Source organism: Schistocerca gregaria, chromosome 2 (assembly GCF_023897955.1).
Source record: "Schistocerca gregaria isolate iqSchGreg1 chromosome 2, iqSchGreg1.2, whole genome shotgun sequence".
Lineage (NCBI taxonomy): Eukaryota > Metazoa > Arthropoda > Insecta > Orthoptera > Acrididae > Schistocerca > Schistocerca gregaria.
Genome location: NC_064921.1, coordinates 191,974,627 through 192,000,720, shown reverse-complemented (window position 1 = coordinate 192,000,720; position 26,094 = coordinate 191,974,627). Strand labels below are relative to the sequence as shown.

At 42.6% G+C, this 26,094-nt stretch overlaps 1 protein-coding gene and 1 pseudogene across 1 annotated transcript in view; both read left to right on the top strand.

Annotated features, from left to right (window-relative positions):
- LOC126335695 (protein Wnt-10b-like) overlaps nucleotides 1-26,094 on the top strand; it is a 537,337-nt gene that overhangs the window by 296,055 nt on the left and 215,188 nt on the right. The window lies entirely within an intron of this gene.
- Nucleotides 13,432-13,549, top strand: LOC126337356 (5S ribosomal RNA; annotated as a pseudogene).

Below are 26,094 nucleotides of genomic sequence, written 5' to 3'. Positions count from 1 at the left end.
ATGTAGGTTTTTGTAACAAACATTTCAACAAATGCGATGTAAGTATTACACAGAAGCGCTACATTAAAGCAGGCGAAACATATGTATTCCAGTCCAGGAAAGTGTTCTCACACATTCAGTCAAGTAGATATATTACGAAATGAGGGTTGGTCCTCACAAGCAATGTTTTAACATAAGTATTAAGCAAATGAATCAGTGTGTTTAACGGGTTTAAGCCATTCACTTGCATGTTGTGGATGAGAGTGGACTGATGCCACATTAGTGTGAGGAGTAGGTACTCTAGAGATGTGCCGTTACGACGAAACTGCTATATTATCCTACACATGAGCTAAATTACCTAACATGAGACTATGACCTCTGTGTGCAAGAGGAAGGCTACCAGCACCGTAGTGATGTGACTGTAAACGGCAATAAGACTGTTACATCTGTTTACATTACCGATCATGGTGTTTACTCCCTCGTAAGAAGTCGCTGTTTCTTCCTGAGCATCTTTGTGCAACAGGGAGTGGGCGGAAACTCAATGTATCAATATATTTATGTCGTTTTTCCTCGCTCTATTTCCTAGTGAGGCATGGCCACATCGGTCAACTACCACTAATAAGTAGGGTTGTCATGGGTTCAAAAGATGGTTCAAATGGCTCTGAGCACTATGGGACTTAACTTCTCAGGTCACCAGTCCCCTAGAGCTTAGAACTACTTAAAACCAACTAACCTAAGGACATCACACACATCAATGCCCGAGGCAGGATTAGAATCTGCGACCGTAGCGGTTGCGCGGTTCCAGACTAGTGCCTAGAACCGCCGGCCGGCGTTGTCATGGGAAATGTGAACGAGGGTACATACGTTTCCCACTTAGAAAGACGTATAAAACTCGTCACTTTCTTAAGAGACAGAACAACAGTCTGTCGACTTCATTGTAGTTGGTTTACAAGCAGTCTGAGTGGCGGATATAGACCTACGATACCTTCGTAGTGAGGAACAGCTCGCTCACTTCCTAGGACACCAGAATACTTTACAATCATTACTCTCTTGCCAGTACCTCCTTGGTACTGGTTCCAGACACTGGAATAGTACTCCAGAACTGATAGCACACTCGATTTACGTAAAATGTTTCAAACTCCATCCATCTGGAGCTTCGTCATTTATAAGCTACACGTTTCTTCTTAACCGACCCTTATATCACCACAGCATTCTCATACCTACTGTATATTGATAACGGGTATTAACCTCCTCGACATGCACGCATCTTGAGAGAATTGTGGACTTGGATGGGTGCCTTGAGTAAGACTGGCATAGAATAGTCTTCTCTGAACAGCAGTTATGGACTCAGCTCGCTTTCATAAGTTGTGGAATGTAGTGTGTATGGTATCCTCTAACTTCTAGTTAGTTGCAGATTAAATCGGCGACTGCGCTGCTGGGAAGGGTTGGTCAAGGACGGTACGGGGAGATCTTTCAATCTCCGACTTTATCCTACGAATACAAGAATACTCTATGATTCCCATCCACTTTGGGAAGGGCGGTCAGTCGGAATCGTAAATTTCGCACTGTGGTCGATGTGCTAGAAAAATGTAGATAACCTACCTGCATCGGTATAGTACGCTGTATGATATACGTCAGTGTATATTACCAAATTGATATACTGCACAGTCATCTATCTATATTCGCAGTCTAGTATATGGTACTCGCAAAGTAATAGAAGGGTGGTTGGTAAAGAAATTGGTTTCAAATGGTTCAAATGGCTCTGAGCACTATGGGACTTAATTGCTGTGGTTATCAGTCCCCTAGAACTGCCCGAGGCAGGATTCAAACCTGCGACCGTAGCGGTCGCGCAGTTCCAGACTGTGGCGCCTAGAGCCGCTCGGCCACCCCGGCCGGCAAAGAAATTGGGAAGCCTTCTGCTGTGTGATTGGCTGGCGTTGAAATTACGCAAAAAGTGGACTGAATGCTCTCTGTAACAAAAAAACTGTCAAAGAATCAACGATCAACTTGAACGGATCTCTTGTGACGTTCGCTCAGAACAAACACAACAAACTACATAGAACAAAACGAATTTAAAAAAAAGATGGATAGAGCGTGTACCATGTAAGCAGGAGTTTTCGGATTCGAGTCCCGGTCGGGGCACACATTTTCAGGTGTCCCCATAGAGGTATATCAACAACACATGTCGGCAGCTGAGGGTTTAAATTAATTATTATTACTACTTTTTTTTGCAATAAGAGAACAACACATCTTTTAATTTCTAATATCCCGCATGTGTTGTGAACAGTTCCGACTGGGGACTGTCAACACCGCAGCAGTGATCACGTACATGCCTAATATAAGGATGTAGTGCTCTTGGCCTCTTCAGGACGGAACACCTGGGTACCTGTCACATGTCTCAGTAACACGAGAGTCATCTATTGCCAGTGATAGCCTGCTGGATACGGCCTTCTTTCCTGCGCAGGTGACAAACCTTTACACACATACACATAGGTCCCTGAAAGCGAGTTATGGAGCAATTGTGGATGACGTAAGCATGGTGATGGCATTTGTTTTTCTATATATGGGAGGGGAGATGCAGTAAAAGTACTATAAAACATTCTATTAGAAGGAGTGGTAATGCAGGTTAAAGTCTGGATGCAGAAGGTTCATAGCTTTTTGTTTTTTACCTATTCTGGATGTTACAAAATAAGGAAGGGACATGCCCTCGAATGTAATAAATAACTGTAGAGATGCTGATCTGTATTGGTATTTCATATATTTGAAATGAATGTAATACACTCGTGCATGACAGTTCGTAGTTTGAACCCGTGGAATGCTCTTAAACTATACCGATTTTGATCATAAAACTAATAGAAAACGACTATCTATGTTCCGGCCTAACGAAAAACATGAGCACGAAGAAGAAGAAAAGAGCAGACTAGGCTGTGAGGCGGCGTCAGCCAATAGCCCGCTGACTAGGACCGCACCACGGCAGGAGCGGCCTCTACAAGAAGAGAATATAGGTGCAGCTCCTGCCAGCCTCGGCGGCACAGTACTAGACCGGCACAGTTTTTGACCCGGCCTAGCAAAAAGCGCTACGATGGCAGTTCTTAATGATCCATGTCCATCGCTTGTATGGACATTGTCTGTAGCGAAAGATATGGACTGCTAGCATGTCGCCCATCGCTTGCGACTCCGTTGTAAATTCAAAGTTAGGTACTGTGAATCTACTTTTTGTAATAAAAGCCATTATTGCGATATGCTTGATTCGTTGTATAGCTACCCGAGAAAGTAGTATCCCTTAGGCACCCTATAAGTGACGAAGGGCAGGACTCTACAATCTGTTCTCATGGAATCATGACTGTCATTACTATTATCGCAATGATTGCGTTTTTAAAAATATGTATTGCTGCAAGTCCTATATTATTTCATACTTCATAACCTATAATTATGGAGTAGCCACCACTTGAGTTATAGCTTGTTGCAGAATCTAGAAATGGTAGTGTCTTTGCCGACATGTGTGTAGATTGGCTGAAATGGTTGTTTTGTGATGTCTAAATTGCTTCCGAAGCTAGAACTCAAGAATCTGTTGCTCCTGCGAATGATGGTCTGCTGGGTGTGGTCTTCTTCTTCTAGTATGGGTGACAGAAACTTTACACGCAAGTCGGTAGTAGCGAGATATGGAGCAAAATTGTCACTTGTCAGTATGCAGACGGTATTTGTTTTCGATGTATTAGAGGAATCTTATTGGGTTCTGCACTAGGTGATGCTGGGAGGTTCTGTTACAAGGCATGTTCTCCATTTGTTTCTATGTTTCATAAATGCCATCACAATTAGCATCACACTGGTAAAACGCGACCTGCTACAGTGTACAAAACAACAACATCCTCTTGAATTACAGAATTTCTATAATTTTTTGCCGAACGTAAAATGTTTTTTTTCCGACATGTGAACAGACAACATGAAAGACTATATTCTGTGATGTTATTTCACGTGTCTGAAATGTTTGCAATACACGTGTGAATGACAATTTCTTTACGGAGACTGATTGGAATGCTAGGGACGCTCTCAAACTATGTAATTTTGTTCATCAAACTGAAAGAGATGACTTAACATAAATGTTTTGTTAAACAGTATGTTTCTTTTTTCTTTGGAATTTAAATTCTCGCTTTTTCTTTACTCTGATGTAAGTTTCGAAATAACGAGGACATTTTACAGTGATCGATAATTTTCGAAGCAAAATAGTGGAAATTTCTTCGATTTTACACAGGGTGGACGTGTATGGGAGATGTAAGTCAATATATCTGTCAAATGTATCACTATAGAGCTCTGACCTCTGCAGCTTGCTAATCTGTAATCAGTATTAGTGCTGCAGTTTTTTTTTTTTTTGCTTCATTTTTCGTATCATTGGATGTCACAATAACGGGATGTGGAGAGAGAGAGAGCGAGAGAGAGAGAGAGAGAGAGATATGCGAACTGTATCCTGCAGTCAAATGTGAAAGAATGACTGTACACATGCCGTTCTATGTTTATAACTAAATCTTTTGAAAAGAATAAAATCCCCTCGCGCGCAACAGTTTATAAATTGAATCTGAAGAACGCTCTCAAACTATACCGATTTTGTTCACAAAACTAAAAGGAAACGGCCTGTGCCTATTTTTATGTAAACAACAATGTTTTGTATTGTCAACACAATTATGGTTTTTTAATAGATACTCTATTATGAGAAGTGCGTTAATGTTAATATTAAAGACAACTGTTACATCGAAATGTTTCTCACAGAATAGTAGGTGCCAGCAGAAGCAATCTCTCATAGCAACTGCAGTTTTATAAAAACTACTTATGGTGAGGATAGCAATCATTTATCTCGCTTTGTTTTTTTGCCCGCTGACCATCCGGACCACCTGCTCAGCTGGAGACATAGAGACTCTGGCCACAGCTGCCCAAAGACTCTGCTCCCAGATACAGCAGAGGCTACGGCCGGGAGAAGCGGTAGCAAATGCGTTGCTCCCAAACAGCGGATGTTAGAAAAGGCATTCAGTTGAATTCCTCAGATTTCGTTGTTGTTCATGTGTGTGTGTGTGTGTGTGTGTGTGTGTGTGTGTGTGTGTGTCTGTGTGTGTGTGTGTGTGTGTGTGTGTGTGTGTGTGTGTGTGGCGGGGGGAGGGGGGGGGCAGTCTTTGCGAGAAATACATTTCTCGGCTTGCAGGAAGCATCCTGTTCTTGAGTCTCTTGCCCGTCTGTGACTGATTTCCACAGGCTGGAGACAGCCACCAGATGGCTCTCTTTGTGGAACATGTGACAAGATACACAAGAAGAAATGCAGATAATAAACGGGCATTCACTGGACAAATATATTATACTAGAACTGACAGGTGATTATATTTTCACGCAATTCTGGTGCATAGATCCTGATAAATCAGTACCCAGAACAACCACCTCTGACCGTAATAACGGCCTTGATACGCCTGGGCATTGAGTCAAACAGAGCTTCGATGGCATGTACAGGTACAGCTGCCCATGCAGCTACGACACGATACTACATTTCATCAAGAGTAGTGACTGGCGTATTGTGACGACCCAGTTGCTCAGCCACCATTGACCAGATGTTTCCAATTGGTTAGAGATCTGGAGAATGTGCTGGCCAGGGCAGCAGTCAAACATTTTCTGTAAACAGAGAAGCCCGTACAGGACCTGCAACATGCGGTCGTGCATTATCCTGCTGAAATGTAGGGTTAAGCAGGGACCGAATGAAGGGTGGAGCCACGGATCGCAACACATCTGAAATGAAACTTCCACTGTTCAAAGTGCCGTTAATGCGAACAAGAGGCGACCGAGACGTGTAACCAATGGCACCCATTACCATCACGCCGGGTGGTACGCCAGTATGGCGATGACGAATACACGCTTCCAACGTGCGTTCACCGCGATGTCGCCAAACACGGATACGACCATCGTGATACTGTAAACAGAACATGGATTAATCCGAAAAAAATGACGTTTTGCCATTCGTGCACCCACATTTGTCGTTGAGCACACCATCGCATCACTCCTGTCTGTGATGCAGTGTCAAGGGTAACCGCAGCCATGGTCTCCGAGCTGATAGCACATGCTGCTGCAAACGTCGTTGACCTGTTCGTGCAGATGGTTGTTGTCTTGCAAACGTCCCCTTGTGTTCACACAGGAATCGAGACGTGGCTGCACGATCCGTTACAGCCATGTGGGTAAAATGCCTGTCATCTCGACTGCTAGTGATACGAGGCCGATGGGATCCAGCACGGCGTTCTGTATTACTCTTCTGAACCCACAGAGTCCATATTCTGCTAACAGTCATTGGATCTCGACCAACGCGAGCAGCAATGTCGCGATACGATAAACCGCAATCGCGATAGGCTACAATCCGACCTTTATCAAAGTCGGAAACGTGATGGTACGCATTTCTCCTCCTTACACGAGGCATCACAATAACGTTTCACCAGGCAACGCCGGTCAACTGCTCTTTGTATATGAGAAATCGATTGGAAACTTTCCTCATGTCAGCACGTTGTAGGTGTCGCACCGGCGCCAACCTTGTGTGAATGCTCCAAAAAGGTAATCATTTGCATATCACAGCATCTTCTTCCTGTCGGTTAAATTTCACGTCTGTAGCATGTCATCTTAATGATGTAGCCATTTTAATGGCCAATAATTTAGATCATTCCTCTATCCCTACCGACTGTGATAAAAAGGAGGGAATAGAGGTGGTGGGGTGGAGGGAAAACTAGTCTAGGCTGGTTGGTCTATGGATGCACATCAAGGTGAGCGCACGTGCAGCTGGCGCCTCTCTCTCCTGGTGTGACCTCTTTGGGTCGGTTTTTGCAGTAGTTGTGTTATTACAATGATTTTTCTCAATTCCCAGCAACTGTGTTGCATTATAACCCATTGCTTATGAGTACTGCTCTTTTTACGACAATTTCAATGTGTAATTAGAACAGTGAAGCGTTTCCAATGATTGCGGTAGTGGGCAGTGGGCTTCCTACATTTCAGTGATGGTTTGCTGCACTCTCCCTTCTTAATATGAATCAATGTACAAGTTACACATCAGCTATACGAAGCTGAGCTCTCAGGGACAGTGGAATACGACTAAGTTGTCAAGATATAAAGAAAGTAGCATATATTTGAATTTCGAGCACTTGGGCTGCAGGGTGATTGTCCAGCAATGCGTCTGTAGTAAACTTCGAAGTTAAACAGCGAGATACGCATGCAGTTGATGAAAAGGGATGGCTGTGGGCGCGTGATATCATCTTCTGCACTGTGGACACACAGGCCATTAATTCAGAAACACGGACAGTTCCAGCTCAAGCAATAGCCTCCATGGGTTGTGAAATGCACATTGAGCCCATCCCACAGAATCACCCTTGTTTGCTGAAAAGTATTCTCCCATGCTCATCCATTATAACCTCCTTCCATTCCATGTGTAGAAGGCTGTAGATACAGTCCTCAGCTGTATACTCACAGGTAATACGCTTACTAAACTCCTCTCTGTCCAGCAACTCGTCAATTGAGGACATTTCTCTCCAAATAAAGGCAGTACCTTCCACTCCTGCTTTTTTCCCACCAGTTCACAAGTGGAGCACAGAAATTTATTTCGACTTGTAGGTAAACGACCATCCTATGTAGAGTTACTATTAGAGGACATCTGCTATTTGTTTCGAGTGGTACTGTGATTTTTTTTTCCCCAGCAGTGTAACACCAATTCTATGACATCGTTAATTTCTGAGCTGTATTGCGATTTTAGTCACCCATTATGTAGCGCTATGCAGATAGTTGTCTAACTAGGACTGGCCTTTACGATAAATTACGTAATTAGGTCCGATCTTTACTTCAGTTTCCTACTCAAAATAAATAAGGACGCTAACCTAACCTTTCTCTCTTGCAGGCGGACAGAGACTGAGCGTTTCCCCATGTAGGGGTGTGCACTTGTGCTTTGTGATCTGAAGGATTGGGTTTCAAGACCCTGACAAGGCACCTGCCAATTTTAATTTCCCACCAATTCTCTGGTGGGTTGTCGGATGGGGCGTCAGCACAGCATTGAAGTAAAGAAATTCCTGTCATTTTAAAAATCTCACCATTTTCTTAATTTCACGCCAGAATTCAAAATTCCGTACAAAATTTGAAATTTCTGTCAAAATTCGATACTCCTGCCAAAATTAGAAATTCCTGCCAATAGGGTAGGTGGGTTGAGGTGGCGAGGGAAAGGAGGGTAGGGGAGGGGGAGGGGTAGGGTGCGGGGACCCACGTGCCATCTGCAGAAAACCCATGACGTCATCTGGGAGGGGTGAGGAGTAATTAATTGATCATTTAATTAATTTGCACATTAGTTTGACATCAAATCTGTGCTCTTGCTGGCTTTGTCCTCCTACTACCATCTTCTTAAAAATGTTCTCATGTTCTTGTTGTTGATACCGTTTTAAGACAACCGTTTTAGATTCGTCTGATATCCTACGGCTTGTCGATCCCTGTTTCAGTCCGAGCTGACTAATGATGACCTTTCACCCTGAAGTTGACCCTATCAAAGGCAGGTTTCCACGAATTGATGTATTTATGAACCATTATTCATACAGTGGCAGTGGAAAGCCCAGTGCTTGTTTGAAATTGTAACAGCGTCCTCTATTATCATCACCGAATGATTTGTTCACGACTAAAAGCACTGAAACGTCATGCAATACGAGGTAGCCTCATCCAATAAGCATTTTGTCTGAATACATCTCTGTCTCTTACCATGTCGAGATAATCCTTTAGGGGGCGTGAAGGTAGTGAATCTCCTCAACCCTAAATACAGTTCTTTTTGTCATCAGTGTACTGAGTAGGACCACACTATAGTTTTTTTTTGTTGGTTGCACAACGTCTGTTGTTAATGGCAAACACACTAGAGAGGAGAGCATGGCGCAGTTATGTGGCAGAATCATCGAATCCAATATCCTTTATCGCTGAATCGCAGGCAGGCCTTTGAGACTGGCCAATCTGTGTAGTTAATGGACATCATAATGTAAGATGCCCATTGGTGTAAGCCCAGAATTAGATCTTTACTTCAAATGATGAAAATTTGTGTAACGTCTAGACTGAACTATCATTTTTGCAGGACAGCATGTGAACTGCCGCGCTTCGTTAATATTGGAACACTATTAACAGCCACACAAAACTTACTTAAAAAATCGTTTGGAATCCTCTAACGACGACATGGGGGAGGGGTGCGGTAACAGGTAACTCATGAGACATTAATAGCACAATTCCAAATGTACTGCATAACCAAACCCTCTCATTCTCATACTGCAGGGAAGAAACGTGTTTACCCTCAAGAGCATGGCGCAATTATGTGGCAGAATGATCGAATCCAATATCCTTTATATCTGAATCGCAGGCAGGCCTTTGAGACTGGCCAATCAGTGGGCGCTGTCAGTCGTTCCTTATGTTTATTACATAAACAAGATACAGTTTAATGAAATCGAACGTAATATCTCGAGGGGATGCAGTGTTAAGACACTGAACTCAAATTCGCGAGGACAGCGCTTCCAAACCTGTCCTGTCACCCATTGTTTAACTTAGCCGGTTAAGGTAAAAGCCGGTATGGTTGCTTTGTAAAGGGCATGGCGTTTCCTTCACATCTCTCACCAGTCAGAACTTGTGCTCTGTCTCTAATTATATCGTTTTCGGAGAGGCGACAAACCCTTGTTCCCTTAAACTAGTGCTAGATATATGTGAGAATGGCATTTTCACGTATAGCAATGTAATCTTAATTACTTATTTTTAATAACATTAGTCACTTAATAAAGGTAAGTCAAAACTATATACCCGTCAGATTCCTTTCAGAGGTAGCTGAGGAAATAGTTTCACCTGACAAATACAAGCGCTTGCTTCATGAAAGGCCCGTTCCTAACGACCCGAAAGTGTCACAGGTCACTACTAGACACAAGAAAGAGGATAGAAGAATCCGCTGAATTATAGACCCATAGCTTTGACAACCATTTAAATTAAGACTGTGGAACTTACGTTTCGTTCCAACATTATGAAAACCTCGAAGAAGATTACCTGCTCACACATAACTAATACAGATTCAGAAACTGTGGTCCTCGTGAGACACAACAGGCTTATTATTGTTCTCACTATGTATTGATTGATATCGACAGGAGATCTTAGCTTAATTCCACATGTCTAGATTTCCAGGAGACTCTTGACATTGTTCCTTACAAGCAGGTTTTAATCGAATTGCTTGCCTATGGAGTGACGCTTCATCTGTGGGACTGAATTCGTGTTCTCCTGTCAGGAAGGTCCAAGTTCGTAGCAACTAATCCATCTAGTGAAACCGAAATTATATCTAGGATTCTCCAAGGGAGTGTTATAGACTCTCTGCTGTTTTTAATCTATATAAATTAAAAAAAAACAACCTGAGCAGCCCTCTTAGATTTTTTTACATCATTTACCGTCTAGTAAAGCCATAATAATATCAGAATGAATTACAAAATGACTTAGACAAGACATCTGCATGGTGCAGAAAATGACTGTTGGACCGAACAATAAAAAATGTCACGTTCTCCATACGAACACTAAGAAAATTTCGGTTACACGATACATTTAAAGGTTGTCGGTTCAAGAAAATAAGTATCGATTGTAATTACAAATAGCTTAAATTAGAACCATCGTATAGAAATTGCTGCGGCGGAAGAGAACCCAAAGACTTCGTTTTATTAACACAAGACTTGGAAAGTTCAACAAAGAATCTGAAGAAACTCCCTACACTATACTTATCCGTGCTCTTCCGAGTATTGCTAAGTGGAATGGGATTCGTATCAGATACGACCAACATAGGATATCGAAAATTTCGCAGAAGGGCTGCTCGTTTTGCGTTATCGCGAAAGATGGAGTGAGTGTCACGGATAAAGCAGGTGAGATAGGGTGCCATTCGTTAAAATTAAGGAATTTTATGTTGAGACGGGATCTTTTCACTTAATTTGAAGCAACAAATTTGTTCTCCGAATGCAAAAAATGTTTTGTTGATTCACACCGACACAGCGAGGAATAACCTCTGCAATAATACAATAGTAATCAGAGCTCACTATACCCACGTGCTGCTCAGGAGTGGAACGATAAGAAAATAGTGCGAAACTGATTCTGTAAATAGTCTTAAGCGCGAATTGGAGAGCAATCATAAAGATTCAGATCTACATTTCAGTATTTTATTGCCTGAAATTTCCATCTAACTTTTCAGGTAGAAAGTCTAGGTCACTGCTGAAAAGTCAGACCTTGTGTCTCATCAAACAAACATAACCTAGGGACCCTTCTAGCATGTTGGCTATTACAGAAATACACCGTGTAAGTTTCCGTCCCCAGTTGTTTAAAGAACTGAACTCTCAATATAGAACAACTTCAAACATCCGATTGGTTTACAAATGAGCTAATGACTTAATCTAGTTTTTCACGTATCTCTGTGCTTATGACGTCATATCTCCTAAAGTATGTGCCATACAACTATATAATACTTGCTGTTATATTCGGTGATATATGTCAGTACTGTCCACATAATACATTAGTAGAAAGAAATTAAAATATTAAAATCATAATGCCAGATGCTGAAATTTTACTGCGTGAACGGCGAAAGTGGTGAGATTTTTTCCTTTCATTATTTTCTGGGAGATTTCAGCGAGATAAATTTTCGAAAAGATTTGATTTATTTGTCAAGTTTTCTGGAAGTCGCCAAGTGCTTTCATTCTCAAATACTGGATGAATTTAGTCGTGGTAATTTGCGCTCCGTGAGTTACGCTACCTCATGAAGTACACACAATTCCTGACTGTAAGACTTGTGTTACTGCATTAAACCTTTAACAAACGTTGTACTTCTTAATGAGCAGATAGTGGCAGCATTTTAAATTTTTGCATTCGACTAATAATAGCATGAAATACTAAAAATCAATTTTTTTCCGCTCTGGTAGGTGCTGCATACCAACGTGCAACTGTGACTGAGTGACCGGCTGACCGTTTTAGCCGTTAGTTACATAGATGGGTGTTCTTCTGGTGGCTCATGGATGAAGGTCCTTGTAAATAAGACAACTGTTATCCTCTTCGGGACTGCCATAAGTCCCTTGTCCGCATCGACATCCTTGATTGATATATGCCTTTCTCTGATCCACAGTAATTTTCAATACAAAGTTTGATTCGAACTGAACTTTTTATACTGATCAAAAAGTTAATTTATGTTGTATGAGAAGTATGCATTGTTTATAAAACGTATAATATTCTTCTGACGTACGTGAGTCACTAAATACCACAGATGTATCAAAATCTGTAGCGACAGGTTTTATAGTCACGACTACTAGTTGTATTAAGCACATGCAATTAGAAACAGGAAAGAGAGGTTGCTGTAAACTGCGCAGCCGTAAATAGCAGTTAAGATATCGGGTAAGTACCCTACAAGCACTAATACTGAAATTTCGAATTCATAATACTGAAATGATATATCAAATATTTATCACTAACATCAGCAAAAAATCATTTTTTTTAAATATTAAGTATTAACTGTAAAAGATGATTGTGGGTTACAATGCCTTTTGTTGTGATATTCAGATTCAGCACAATAAAAGCCATAAAAAGAATCAACTTTTATTAAAAACAGTTCTTCAGCGTTGCTGTGTGTCGTGTAAGAGTGTTCTATTTGAACAAGGGGTCTGTGCCAGCGAGACGGAAGCTAGGCTCGCCGGTCTGAGTGGCCGTGCGGTTCTGGGCGCTACAGTCTGGAACCGGGCGACCGCTACGGTCGCAGGTTCGAATCCTGCCTCGGGCATGGATGTGTTATGTCCTTAGGTTAGTTCGGTTTAATTAGTTCTAAGTTCTAGGCGACTGATGACCTCAGCAGTTAAGTCGCATAGTGCTCAGAGCCATTTGAACCATTTGAAGCTAGGCTCCAACACAGTGGAAAAAGCGCATGTTATTCACTCGTTGGACTCAAAATATCTTAGTTTTATCCATTGCTGTCAGTTTTTCTTGCGTGACTCTGTTATTTTCTTAAAATAAAGAACAAAAGCCTTCAGTTACAGGTCGTGACTTTATTTCAATGCGCGACGCATTTGGAATCCTGGGGACTACGACAGTCTACATCAGTTTTTTTCCGAACTGTGGTTAATTCTGGTCTGTTTCCACATACGTATACATGGTTTTGAAGTGCAATATGAGGGAACATGTTTATCTACATCCGTATATACTTTTTATTCTATAGCACATTTATAAACACAAGTCGAAAGAAGTTAAAATGCACTGAAATAAAATCAGTATTTGTGTCTGAAAGCGATTGTTCGTTATTTGTGAAAATTGTGTGATGCCTGCTACGAGAAATGACAAATGTACGCTGCTCATGTTCTGTTCTACAAACTGCATTGTAGTGGATGAATCAAGGTACCACAGAAATGGTCCTCATATTTTGATAGCAGCATGTATTATTATGGCAACGGCCTTGCCGCAGTTGATACACCGGTTCCCGTCAGATCGCCGAAGTTAACCGCTGTCGGGCGTGGCCGGCACTTGGATGGGTGACCATCCGGGCCGCCATGCACTGTTGCCATTTTCGGGCTGCACTCAGCCTCGTGATGTCAACTGAGGAGCTACTCGACCGAACAGTAGCTGCTCCGATCAAAAAAACCATGATAACGACTGGGAGAGTGGTGTGTTGACCACACGCCCCTCCTATCCGCATCCTCAGTGAGGGTGACGAGGCGGTCGGATGGTCCCGATGGTCCTCTTGTGGCCTGAAGACGGAGTGAGTGGTGTATTATTATACACAATGAGTTTTATACATGTGTCTGAAGTAAGTATATTCCTTAAGTCTATAAACTTTTCGATGTCTGCTATCTACATTAGTTCCTTCATTTGTGACAGCCCAATCATAAGTAAGAGAAAATGAACCAGGCGGAACTAACTAGTGGAATCAACAAACATTCCTTTTTCAGCTGCCCCAGTTCGTTTTAAGCAAAACGAAAGCACGCAACAACTATCAAACACGTCCTTCCCCCTATTCTCCGGTGGAACGTAGTTTCTGGTGGATGGAAAATGGGAAATTACGGGCGAAGGAGAGGCGTGACGAAATAAACAAAACACGGGTGAGATGTGTAAAAAGGTGTGGGTAATGACGGGGCAGGGGCTGCAGCAGGTGCGGTAAAAACTGCCGCTGCTCGCGGGAAGGGCTGGCTCAGGGTCCACCATCTTGGGTGTGTAGCTGCAGCTGTCTCGAGCGCGATGCACCGCCCAAACGTCCAGAGAGCGACGCTAGGGCACTTTTCCATGCTGCGCCTCGTGAGACAACTACGTCGGATGTTTCAGATACCTAGGGAAGAAAATAGTGTCATTAGTAGAGCCCTGCACCTGCGTGGTCTATCCACGTGGCTCTCACGTGTCTATTTTGTGCAAATGGGAGCGCTGATTCGCTTCGTGAAGGTTGGCGGAAGGTGCCGAAGATTGTCGACGCTGATGACAGCAACGTAAGCGCATGTACACGCGGTTGGCACAGCCGCGTTAGCCACGCGGATTTCACGCCCCTGCACTCACTTGCACACAGGCTGCGACTTTACAGTGTGCGCAAGCGCGATGCGCTTCGAATAGCACCAGACTTCGGAGAAATTTATGCGAACGACGAATAACGAACACAGATATAAATTACTAACCGTTATTAGCGAATAACAAATATTACTCGAAACATTATTCACTTGAAACTTGCTCGCAGATTAAAACTGTATGCCGGACCGAGGCTCGAACTCGGAACCTTTGCCTTTCGCGGGCAAGTGCAGGAAAGCCTCTGTAAAGTTTGGAAGGTAGGAGACGAGGTACTGGCAGAAGTAAAGTTATGCGGACGGGGCGTGAGTAGTGCTTGGGTAGCTCAGATGGTAGAGCACTTGCCAGCGAAATGCAAAGGTCACGAGTTCGAGTCTTGGTCCGGCACAGAGTTTTAATCTGCCAGGAAGTTCCATATCAGCGCACACTCCGCTTGCAGAGTGAAAACCTCATTCTGGATTGTTCACTATCTTGAATAAAAAAAACTTATTCATCGTCTGTGAATAAAAAAATGTTAAAGGTAATAAATAAATCTGAAATTCAGATCCATTTACAGCTCCAGCTCTTTGTCATGTATTAAACGAATGTACTTTTCGTTTATTTTAAATTAGTTTTCAGAAAAACTCTTCTTTTGAAACGTCTCATCAGAAACTTTATTTGATTGAAATGTAAAAGGCGTGTGAGTAGGCCCCCCGTCGGGTAGACCGTTCACCAGGTGCAGGTCTTTCGATTTGACGCCGCTTCGGCGACTTGCGCATCGATAGGGATGAAATGATAATGATTAGGAAAACACAAAACCCAGTCCCTGAGCGACAAAAACCTCCGACGCAGCAGGGAATCGAACCTGGACCCTTAGGATTGACATTCTGTCGTGCAAGACCAGTCAGCTACCGGGAGCGGACACTTCATTTCATTAACGGGATTTTCTCGTTGTGACACTAATGAAAATACGTTCTACATATCAAATGCACTCGTGAACTCGCCTTTCATCGTGATGTCAGTCTATGACTTTCGGCTCATAATTTCCTTCAGCAAGAGCTGAGAACTCATCAATTCTGCTGTAGTTTTGGAAAATAATTCGTTGTTCTCAAATTACATTTCTAACAAAATCTTCTTTTTACCTCTTTCACTGTATTTCTTTGGGTATTATGCATCTGAAGTTTGTTGTAGGCCTCCCTTTCTCATGGACAGTTATAGAGGTTCTTTAATCGTGGGTCCGACTTTACTGCATCAACTGTAGTTGGTACAGAAATTCCTCTCTTTACGCTTTCATGATACACAAGTTACAAGTATGCAGCAATATTACAAACTCTTTTACATACTAGAATCCAGTGGGTCTTCTGAAATTTTTGAATCACGAAGCTCTAAGTAATTGCATAGATGGATGTCAGACCGAAAGACTGTTCCATTTTCTAATGGCATGCTCACTCAGAATTAATTCTAAAGCCCTTTGTATGACTCTGGACGTCCAGCAGAATTCCATAAATGTTTTAGTAGACTTTAGATTAAACGTCCTATGATGTTAACCGTTTGGAACCTCCGATTTACTTCTTGGTTCACTCATTTTGTAGCACTATATCACGGACTGCGTAATTATACTGAGGAGATGCGAATATCTGATAGTGTCAGAAATCTAAGATAGGTGTTCACGTTTGAGAGTTTTCGTCAGCTGCATTCTCATCGTTGATAGCTTACATAGAGCTCTTGAGCCACGTTAGAAGTGAGAGGGGGAGACATACTGCCAGGTACAGAGACAGATGAAGAGGGCCAGTCGATATTGTAGCAGGGCTGTGACGCACTGGGCAGGACGTCTGCGGCAGCCAATAAAAAGTGATGTGCATTGAAGCCCGGCGCTGTGACAACAAGCTGGCGCCGCGCGGTCAGGTGTATGCAGGCGGCCTCGTGGAGATCATACACTATATGATCAAAAGCATCCGGACACCGGGCTGAAAATGACTTAAAAGTTCGTGGCGCCCTCCATCGGTAGTGCTGGAGTTCAGTATGGTGTTGGCAAACCCTTAGACTTGATGACAGCATCCACTATCGCTGGCATACGATCAATCAGATGCTGAAAGGTTTCTTGGGGAATGGCAGCCCATTCTTCACGGAGTGATGCATTGAGGAGAGGTATCGATGTCGGTCGGTAAGCCGTGGTACGAAGTCGGCATTCCAAAACATGGTGTTCTACAGGATTCAGGCCAGGAGTCTGTGCAGGCCAGTCCATTACATGGATGTTGTTGTGTAACCACTCCGCCATAGGCCGTGCATTATGAACAGGAGCTCGATCGTGTTGACAGAAGCAATCGCCATTCCCTAATCGCTCTTCAACAGTGGGAAGCAAGACGGTGCTTAAAACATCTATGTAGGCCTGTACTGTGATAGTGCAATGCAAAACAACAAGGTGTGCAAGCCCCCTCCATCAAAAACACGACCACACGATAACACCATCGCCTCCGAATTTTACTGATGGCACTACAAACGCTGGCAGATGACGTTCACCGGGCATTCTCCATGCTCACATCCTGCCGTCGGATCGCCACATTGTGTACCGTAATTCGTCACTCCACTCAACGATTTTCCATTGTTCAGTCCCCAACGATCACGCTCCTTACACCAAGCGAAGCGTCTTTTGTCATTTACTTGTGTGGTGCTTGGCTTATGAGCAGCCGCTCGACCGTGAAATCAAAGTTTTCTCACCTCCTGCCTAACTGTCGTAGTACTTGCAGTGGATCCTGATGCAGTTTGGAATTCCTGTGTGACGGTCTGGATAGATGTTTGCCTATTACACATTACGACCCTCTTCAGCTGTCGACGGTCTCTGTCAGTCATCAGACGAGGTCAGCCTGTACGCTTTTGTGCTGTACGTATCCGTTCACTCCACTATCACATCGGAAACATTGGGTCTGGGGATTTTTAGGAGTGTGGAAATCTCGCGTACAGACGTGTGACACATGTGACACCCAATCACCTGACTACGTTCGAAGTCCGTGAGTTCCGCGGAGCGCCCCATTCTGCTCTTTCACGATGTCTAATGACTGCTGAGATCGCTGACATGGAGAACCTGTCAGTAGGTGGCAGCACAATGCACCTAATATGAAAAACGTAAGTTTTTAGGGATGTCCGAGTACTTTTGATCACTTAGTGTGTGTGTAGCTACCTTCAGTGTCCGTGCACTTGTCGAAGCACCGAGACCTTCCTTGCACACCGAAAAAAATTGCTGATGACTTTCTATAGCTCGTAGGACTTAGGGAATTTCCAATTGTGGGGGAATTTACAGTTTGTCTTCAAGTTTAAAGCCATCTCTGTCTGGCGCATTATTTTGTAAAACTCAGCATGCATATTTCGGCATTTGCAAATTCGTTTCAAACATCCGTTGGCTGATGAAAAATTCTCCGTTCTTCACATTCATTTGCCAGAGAATATTCTATAAATTGCATAGTCCGTGACAACCGGATTTAAAGGTTATTCTATTGTTAATTAAATTCTTTCCTTCATATGGACGCGTTAACTTTTCAGATACACCAAACGGAATGAGATTTCCACTCGGCAGCGGAGTATGATCTACTGTGAAACTTCCTGTCAGATAAAAATTGTGTGCTGAATAGAGACTCGAACTCGGGACTTTGGCCTTTCGCGGGCCAGGAAGTTTTATTCCAAACGCCTCATCTGCGACAATGACGCACGGCATCGATATTTTCCTGTTTAATAGGGGGAATTCCTCGAATTTTTGTAACTTCTTATTCCATAATACGTACAAGATGAGTCACTATGTTTTTGTATGCTCCAACATCTATGAAGTCAACTTACAAGCAGCAGCGCATAAAGCAAGTAAAACGACGGAAAAATAATTTTTATAATTAGGGTGAAGTACGTTTGTCATGACAAAACAGACATAATATGTTACAAGTCTATCTCAGGCAGCTGATCGATCACGACTGACCGTCTGCTGGCTGACTAAACTGTCTCCTTAACATTCCGGCTGCCTAGTACCCCAAACTGCTAAGGCCGTCCGCCTTTAAGCATTTTTGTATTTCATTTGTAAATCTAGTGAAGCTGTGCTCAACTTGAACGAAGCTTTCACCACAACAGTGTTTTACTGGGCATGGTGGTGTGCCCTTAACTTCCTCCCACCTCTGAGTAGACACACGCATTAGAGGGGGTCTACATTTCAACACTTACTCCGAAATACGACGCAACGTAACTTGGTATAATTGTCATTGTTATAGATAAAAGAAGCGACAAGAACAGAGGAAACTGTAGGACCACCCGGGAATCGAACCCTAAGCCTAAGATCTGTAGGTAGAGTGTATGTCTCCTTACTCGTGTGGAAAGACCACACGGCTGTTGTCCGCTTCTGTGTGAGTGCGCGCCATGTGATATGGCGTGAGTAAACTGCCAGCCGCGTGTTTCCGCGTGCGCGTGCATAGCGAGTGATGTAGAAGAGCGCTATTCACGTGGATTAGCCTTGCGGCTACAGTGCTCTAGTCAATACTGCTGCATTATTTCAGAAGTCGACATTGCTCAGGACGTTGACAGGCTGATCACAAAACTGATTTTGCTGTGCGTCACTAATGCCTTTTACATGCATTCAACGTTGTTGCAGGTACGAAGAAATGGTATGCAATTATCATCAGTTTTATGCTTTGTTAACAAGTCCTTTGCATCGTCAGTCCATACGCTCCATTGCTCCTTCTTAGTACTGTGGTATGTGCTGCCGTCCATCATATAGTCCGGGATCTGAAATCTCTCCCTCCTCCCCCTCGACCCCTCTTCCATTCCTTTCAAACATTGCTTTTATAGGTCCTTTTTTTCTTAATTGATTGAGTTCTACAATAAATTTCAGTTCGTAATAGCGTGCGCTCTCTTAAAGAATCGCAAAAAGAGGAGATATACTTTGAACAGGCCGGGAGGTACGGGAAGATATCAGTTAGATCGCATCAAGCTGAGGCAGAGATTCCAAAATCAGATATTGGATTTTAAGGTGCAACCAGGAGCAGATATAGACTCAAATAATAATGTAGTAGTAATGACGAGTAGGGTGAAGATCAAGAGACTAGTAAGTAAGAAACGACGTGCAAAGAAGTGAGATACGGAAGTACTAAGGAATGGAGAGAATTGCTTGAAGTTCTCTGAGTCTATTGATACTGCGAGAACGGATAGCTCAGTAGGCAGTTCTGTTGAAGAGGAATGGACTTATCTAAAATGAGCAGTCACAGAACCTGGAGAGAATAACGTAGGTACAAAGAAGGTAACTGCGAAGAAACCATGAGTACCAGAAGAAATACTGCAGCTGATCGACAAAAGAAGGAAGTACAAACATGTTCGGGAAAATTCAGGAATACAGAAATATAAGTCACTTAGGAATGAAACAAATAGGAAGTGCAGTGAAGCTAAGGCGAATTGGCTGCATGAAAAATTTGAAGAAATCAGAAAAGAAATGATTGCTGGAAGGACTTACTCAGCATACATAAAGTTCAAAACAACCTTCGGTGGAATTAAAAGCAGGGACTTTAACATTAAAAGCGCAATGCGAATTCCATTTAAATGATGAGGAAAAAATGAATTGGTGCAAAGAGTAGAGTGAAGGCCTCTATGAGATCGAAGACTTAGCTGATGACATGATAAAATGAGAAACAGGAGTCGATTTAGAAGAGAAAGGAGATCAGAAGAGCTGTGGAAGACTTAAAGTTCAGTAAGGCATAACGGATATATAACATTCCATCGGAATTTCTAAGATCGTGTACGGGTGTGGCAACAAATGAATTATTCACGTTGTTGTGTAGAAAGTATGAGGCTGCAATGTGCTATCAGACTTTTATCCACACAATTCCGATGATAGCAATGGCCGTCAACTGCGAGAACCATCGCACAATCAGCTTAATAGATTATGCAATCAAGTTGCTGGCACCAGTGGTATACGGAAGAATGGAAAAAAAAACTGAGGAACCGTTAGATGACTATCAGCTTGGTCTTAGGAAACATAAAGGCACTACAGAGATCGTTTTGACTTGCGGTTGACAATGGAACCAAGACTGAAGAAAACTCAAGGTACATTCACTGGATTTCTCGATCCGTAAAAAGCGTTCGACTTTGTAAAATGGTGCAAAATGTTCGAACTTCTGAGAAAAATGAGTTTAAGCTATAGGGAAAGGCGTGTAATATACCGTGTTTACAAGAATCATAGGCGAACAGCAAGAATTGAAGACCAAGAACGAAGGGTTCGTATTAAGGCAAGGGTATTAAAGCAAGGGTAGGGTAGCACCCGTGGTCTAGGGGTAGCGTCTTAGATTCATAATCAAAACGTCTTCGATCCCGAGTTTGATCCCCGCCACTGCCTAAATTTTGATAAATAATCAGCATTGGCGGCCGAAGACTTCCGGCATAAGAAATCAGCCTCATTCTGCCAACGGCCTTATCAAAGAGGGCGGAGGAGCGTATAGAGGTTAAGGGCACTCTCTTGTCCTAGAGTTGGGAAATTGCCCCTAAAGGCGGAAGAATCAGCAATGATCAACGACATGAGGATGCAGAAGGCAATGGAAACCACTGCATTAAAGACACTTAACGTGTATCCACAGGACATGTGGCCTGTAGTTGAAGAAGTGTCATGATGATCTCTCCATTGGCAAAAGATTCCGGCATAGTCCCCCATTCGGATCTCCGGGAGGGGACTGCCAAGGGGGAGGTTACCATTGAAAGGGTAATGCTGTATGTAAAGGGGGACGAAAATCTAACAGTCATGGGCGACTGGAATGCAGTTGTAGGGGAAGGAGTAGAAGAAAAGGTTATAGGACAATATGGGCTTGGGACAAGGAATGAAAGAGGAGAAACACTAATTGAGTTCTGTAACAAGTTTCAGCTAGTAATAGCGAATACCCTGTTCAAGAATCACAAGAGGAAGAGTTACACTTGGAAAAGGCCGGGAGATACGGGAAGATTTCAATTAGATTACATCATGGTCAGACAAAGATTCCGAAATCAGATACTGGATTGTAAGGCGTACCCAGGAGCAGATATAGACTCAGATCACAATATAGTAGTGATGAAGAGTAGGCTGAAGTTCAAGACATTAGTCAGGAAGAATCAATACGCAAAGAAGTGGGATACGGAAGTTCTAAGGAATGACGAGATACGTTTGAAGTTCTCTAACGGTGTAGATACAGCAATAAGGAATAGCGCAGAAGGCAGCACAGTTGAAGAGGAATGGACATCTCTAAAAAGGGCCATCACAGAAGTTGGGAAGGAAAACATAGGTACAAAGAAGGTAGCTGCGAAGAAACCATGGGTAACAGAAGAAATACTTCAGTAGATTGATGAAAGGAGGAAGTACAAACATGTTCCGGGAAAATCAGGAATACAGAAATACAAGTCGCTGAGGAATGAAATAAATAGGAAGTGCAGGAAATCTAAGAAAAAATGGCTGCAGGAAAAATGTGAAGACATCGAAAAAGATATGATTGTCGGAAGGACAGACTCAGCATACAGGAAAGTCAAAACAACCTTTGGTGACATTAAAAGCAACGGTGGTAACATTAAGAGTGCAACGGGAATTCCACTGTTAAATGCAGAGGAGAGAGCAGATAGACGAAAAGAATACATTGAAAGCCTCTATGAGGGTGAAGATTTGTCTGATGTGATAGAAGAAGAAACAGGAGACGATTTAGAAGAGATAGGGGATCCAGTATTAGAATCGGAATTTAAAAGAGCTTTGGAGGACTTGCGGTCAAATAAGGCAGAAGGGATAGATAACATTCCATCAGAATTTCTAAAATCATTAGGGGAAGTGGCAACAAAACGACTATTCACGTTGGTGTGTAGAATATATGAGTCTGGCGACTTTCGGAAAAGCATCATCCACACAATTCCGAAGACGGCAAGAGCTGACAAGTGCGAGAATTATCGCACAATCAGCTTAACAGCTCATGCATCGAAGCCGCTTACGAGAATAATATACAGAAGAATGGAAAAGAAAATTGAGAATGCGCTAGGTGACGATCAGTTTGGCTTTAGGAAAAGTAAAGGCACGAGAGAGGCAATTCTGACGTTACGGCTAATAATGGAAGGAAGGCTTAAGAAAAATCAAGACACGTTCATAGGATTTGTCGACCTGGAAAAAGCGTTCGACAATATAAAATGGTGCAAGCTGTTCGAGATACTGAAAAATGTAGGGGTAAGCTATAGGGAGAGACGGGTCATATACAATATGTACAACAACCAAGAGGGAATAATAACAGTGGACGATCAAGAACGAAGTGCTCGTATTAAGAAGGGTGTAAGACAAGGCTGTAGCCTTTCGCCCCTACTCTTCAATCTGTACATCGAGGAAGCAATGATGGAAATAAAAGAAAGTTTCAGGAGTGGAATTAAAATACAAGGTGAAAGGATGTCAATGATACGATTCGCTGATGACACTGCTATCCTGAGTGAAAGTGAAGAAGAATTAAATGATCTGCTGAACGGAATGAACAGTCTAATGAGTACACAGTATGGTTTGAGAGTAAATCGGAGAAAGACGAGGGTAATGAGAAGTAGTAGAAATGGAAACAGCGAGAAACTTAACATCAGGATTGATGGTCACGAAGTCAATGAAGTTAAGGAATTCTGCTACCTAGGCAGTAAAATAACCAATGACCGACGGAGCAAGGAAGACATCAAAAGCAGACTCGCTATGGCAAAAAAGGCATTTATGGCCAAGAGAAGTCTACTAATATCAAATACCGGCCTTAATTTGAGGAAGAAATTTCTGAGGATGTACGTCTGGAGTATAGCATTGTATGGTAGTGAAACATGGACTGTGGGAATACCGGAACAGAAGAGAATCAAAGCATTTGAGATGTAGTGCTATAGACGAATGTTGAAAATTAGGTGGACTGATAAGGTAAGGAATGAGGAGGTTCTACGCAGAATCGGAGAGGAAAGGAATATGTGGAAAACACTGATAAGAAGAAGGGACAGGATGATAGGACATCTGCTAAGACATGAGGGAATGACTTCCATGGTACTAGAGGGAACAGTAGAGGGCAAAAACTGTAGAGGAAAACAGAGATTGGAATACGTCAAGCAAATAATTGAGGACGTAGGTTGCAAGTGCTACTCTGAGATGAAGAGGTTAGCACAGGAAAGGAATTCGTGGCGTGCCGCATCAAACCAGTCAGTAGACTGATGACAAAAAAAAAGGCAAGGGTGTATTCTTTTGTCCCTACTCTTCAATCTGTATGTCGAAGCAGCAATGGGGGAAACAAAAGACAGATTCAAGAGTGGAATTAAAATTCAATGTGAAAGCATATTAACGATAACATCCACCGATGACATTGCTATCCTCAGTGAAAGTGAAGCTGAAGTACAGGATCTGCTGAATGAATTGAACAGTCTAAAAGTACAGAGTACGGACTGAGAGTAAATCCAAGAACAACGAAAGTAATGAGATGCGGCAGAAATGAGCATAGCGAGAAACTTAACATCAGAATTGGTGATTGGGAAGTAGATTAAGTTAGGGAATTCTGCTATCTAAGACGTGGCGGACATGAAAATCAGACTAGTACTGGCGAAAAAAGGCCTTAATTTGAGGAGAAAATTCCTGAGAATGTACGTTTGGTGAACAGCATTTTATGGTAGTGAAACGTGGACTGTGGGAAAACCGGAAAGGAAGAGAAAAAAATGGTTAGTTAGGTTTAAGTAGTTCTAAGTTCTAAGTTCTAGGGGACTTATGACCTCAGATATTAAATCCCATAGTGCTCAGAGCCATTTTGATCGCAACACAACTCACATGTCACCCGCGAACGTGGCTTTCAGGCACGCTTTGGCATAAACTTGTGGGCTGTAATCGTGGAAAAGTGATTTTGTGCACTTACCTATTTACGGACAGGTTGAGCGCGCCCCTTTTTTCCTGCGTTTCCTTGCAATACTTTGACTGACGCATTAGAAAACGTTCCACTTGACATTCTGCGACATCTATGGTTTCAGCATGATGATGCACCGCCACGCTTTGGAATGAATGTGTATAACTGTTTAAAAGAAGCAATTCCAGAGAAATATATTGCTCGTAGAAGTCCAATACCTCCACGTTTATTTACAGGGACACTTAAAGTAACAAGTTTATAGTACTCCACCCATGGATACATACGATCTAATAGTTAGCTTGCATGCCGCTTCAGTATTGGTGGATGCAGGTGTATTGTGTAGGGTCCAGTCAAGTGTTTGCAAGTACAAGATGTTTCGCTTAGATCTCTAAAGTCAACGTTGCTCCTACGTCTACGTACTGGCACTGTGAAGATAAGCCTGGACGTCAGACGTACATAATAGAATTATTGCGCATGGTGTGATGTGCAATTTAGTGTAGCCTACGTATTGTGTTTTTTGTACCTCATTAGATACAGACGATGTTACCGTATCTATTCCTTTTTTCTGTTGGCTTTAGTTGTTTCATGGACGAAACAAAGTTGTCATTTATGTGTGTAAGAAATTTATGTTATATCGTAATTTTCAAATATACGATACAGTACCAATAATGAATGCACAAGATACCACACTGTGAAGATATAAATTGGATACAGTTTGATACTTTAACTGAAAAAAAAGTTTCGCGCGAACGCTACTCGAAGGTCGTTGAGGCTGCATATCTATTCCTCACCGTATTGCCTCGTCTTAGTAAGTTAATGAGACTGCGCTGACTCAGTGTACAAAAAATGGTTCAAATGGCTCTGAGCACTATGGGACTTAACATCTGAGGTCATCAGTCCACTAGAACTTAGAACTACTTAAACCTAACTAACCTATGGACATCACACACATCCAAGCCTGAGGCAGGATTCGAACCTGCGACCGTTGCGGTCGCGCGGTTCCAGACTGAAGCGCCTAGAACCGCCGGCCGTTGTACAGTTCATGCTATCCGTTACTGGCCACGCTGTACACAGTGTGTCACTGTGGTTTTTTAAACCACATTTTTACTAAACCTATTGACATGACTAGATTTGCTAGGTATACTTTTGTCTTGAGCTGGAATGAGAAATAGCATGCCTACCTCCAATAGCCGCATTTTCTCTGCAGCTAGTATGCCCAGTAAATATGTCAGTACCGTGTGTATCGAATTGTGCACACTGTGGAATTGCAGATCCACATCTCCAAGACCCTCTCATAAAGCAGTGAAAGAACGGCAGTCGCATCACCATCTGAAATGTATATGTAACAGATGTGGAGATTTTATTTTCAACGCGAATCATCGAATGCCAGTACAGGCGTCACCGTCGGCAGTCTATCTCTTTGAAATAAAATGTTGTTCGACGTGTAATATTGTCTCCGATCGATAATATTGTCACGAATTTGAACCATTTGTTCGTTCCTTTCGCGATTATGGACTTCTCTGACCGCCTGATTTTTCCGTGCTCAACATCTAGCTTACACCGTTTTGTCTTGATGGCAGAAGCTACGGTAGTCATATGAAAATAGTAATAGCTGATTGTGTCTATACGATATCATTCAAATGTCAACATAATTTTTAAATAGGTGCTGACGTATAAGTAGGGTCCAGAACCTGACATATCTTTTAGTGTAGTCTTAACACTTCGA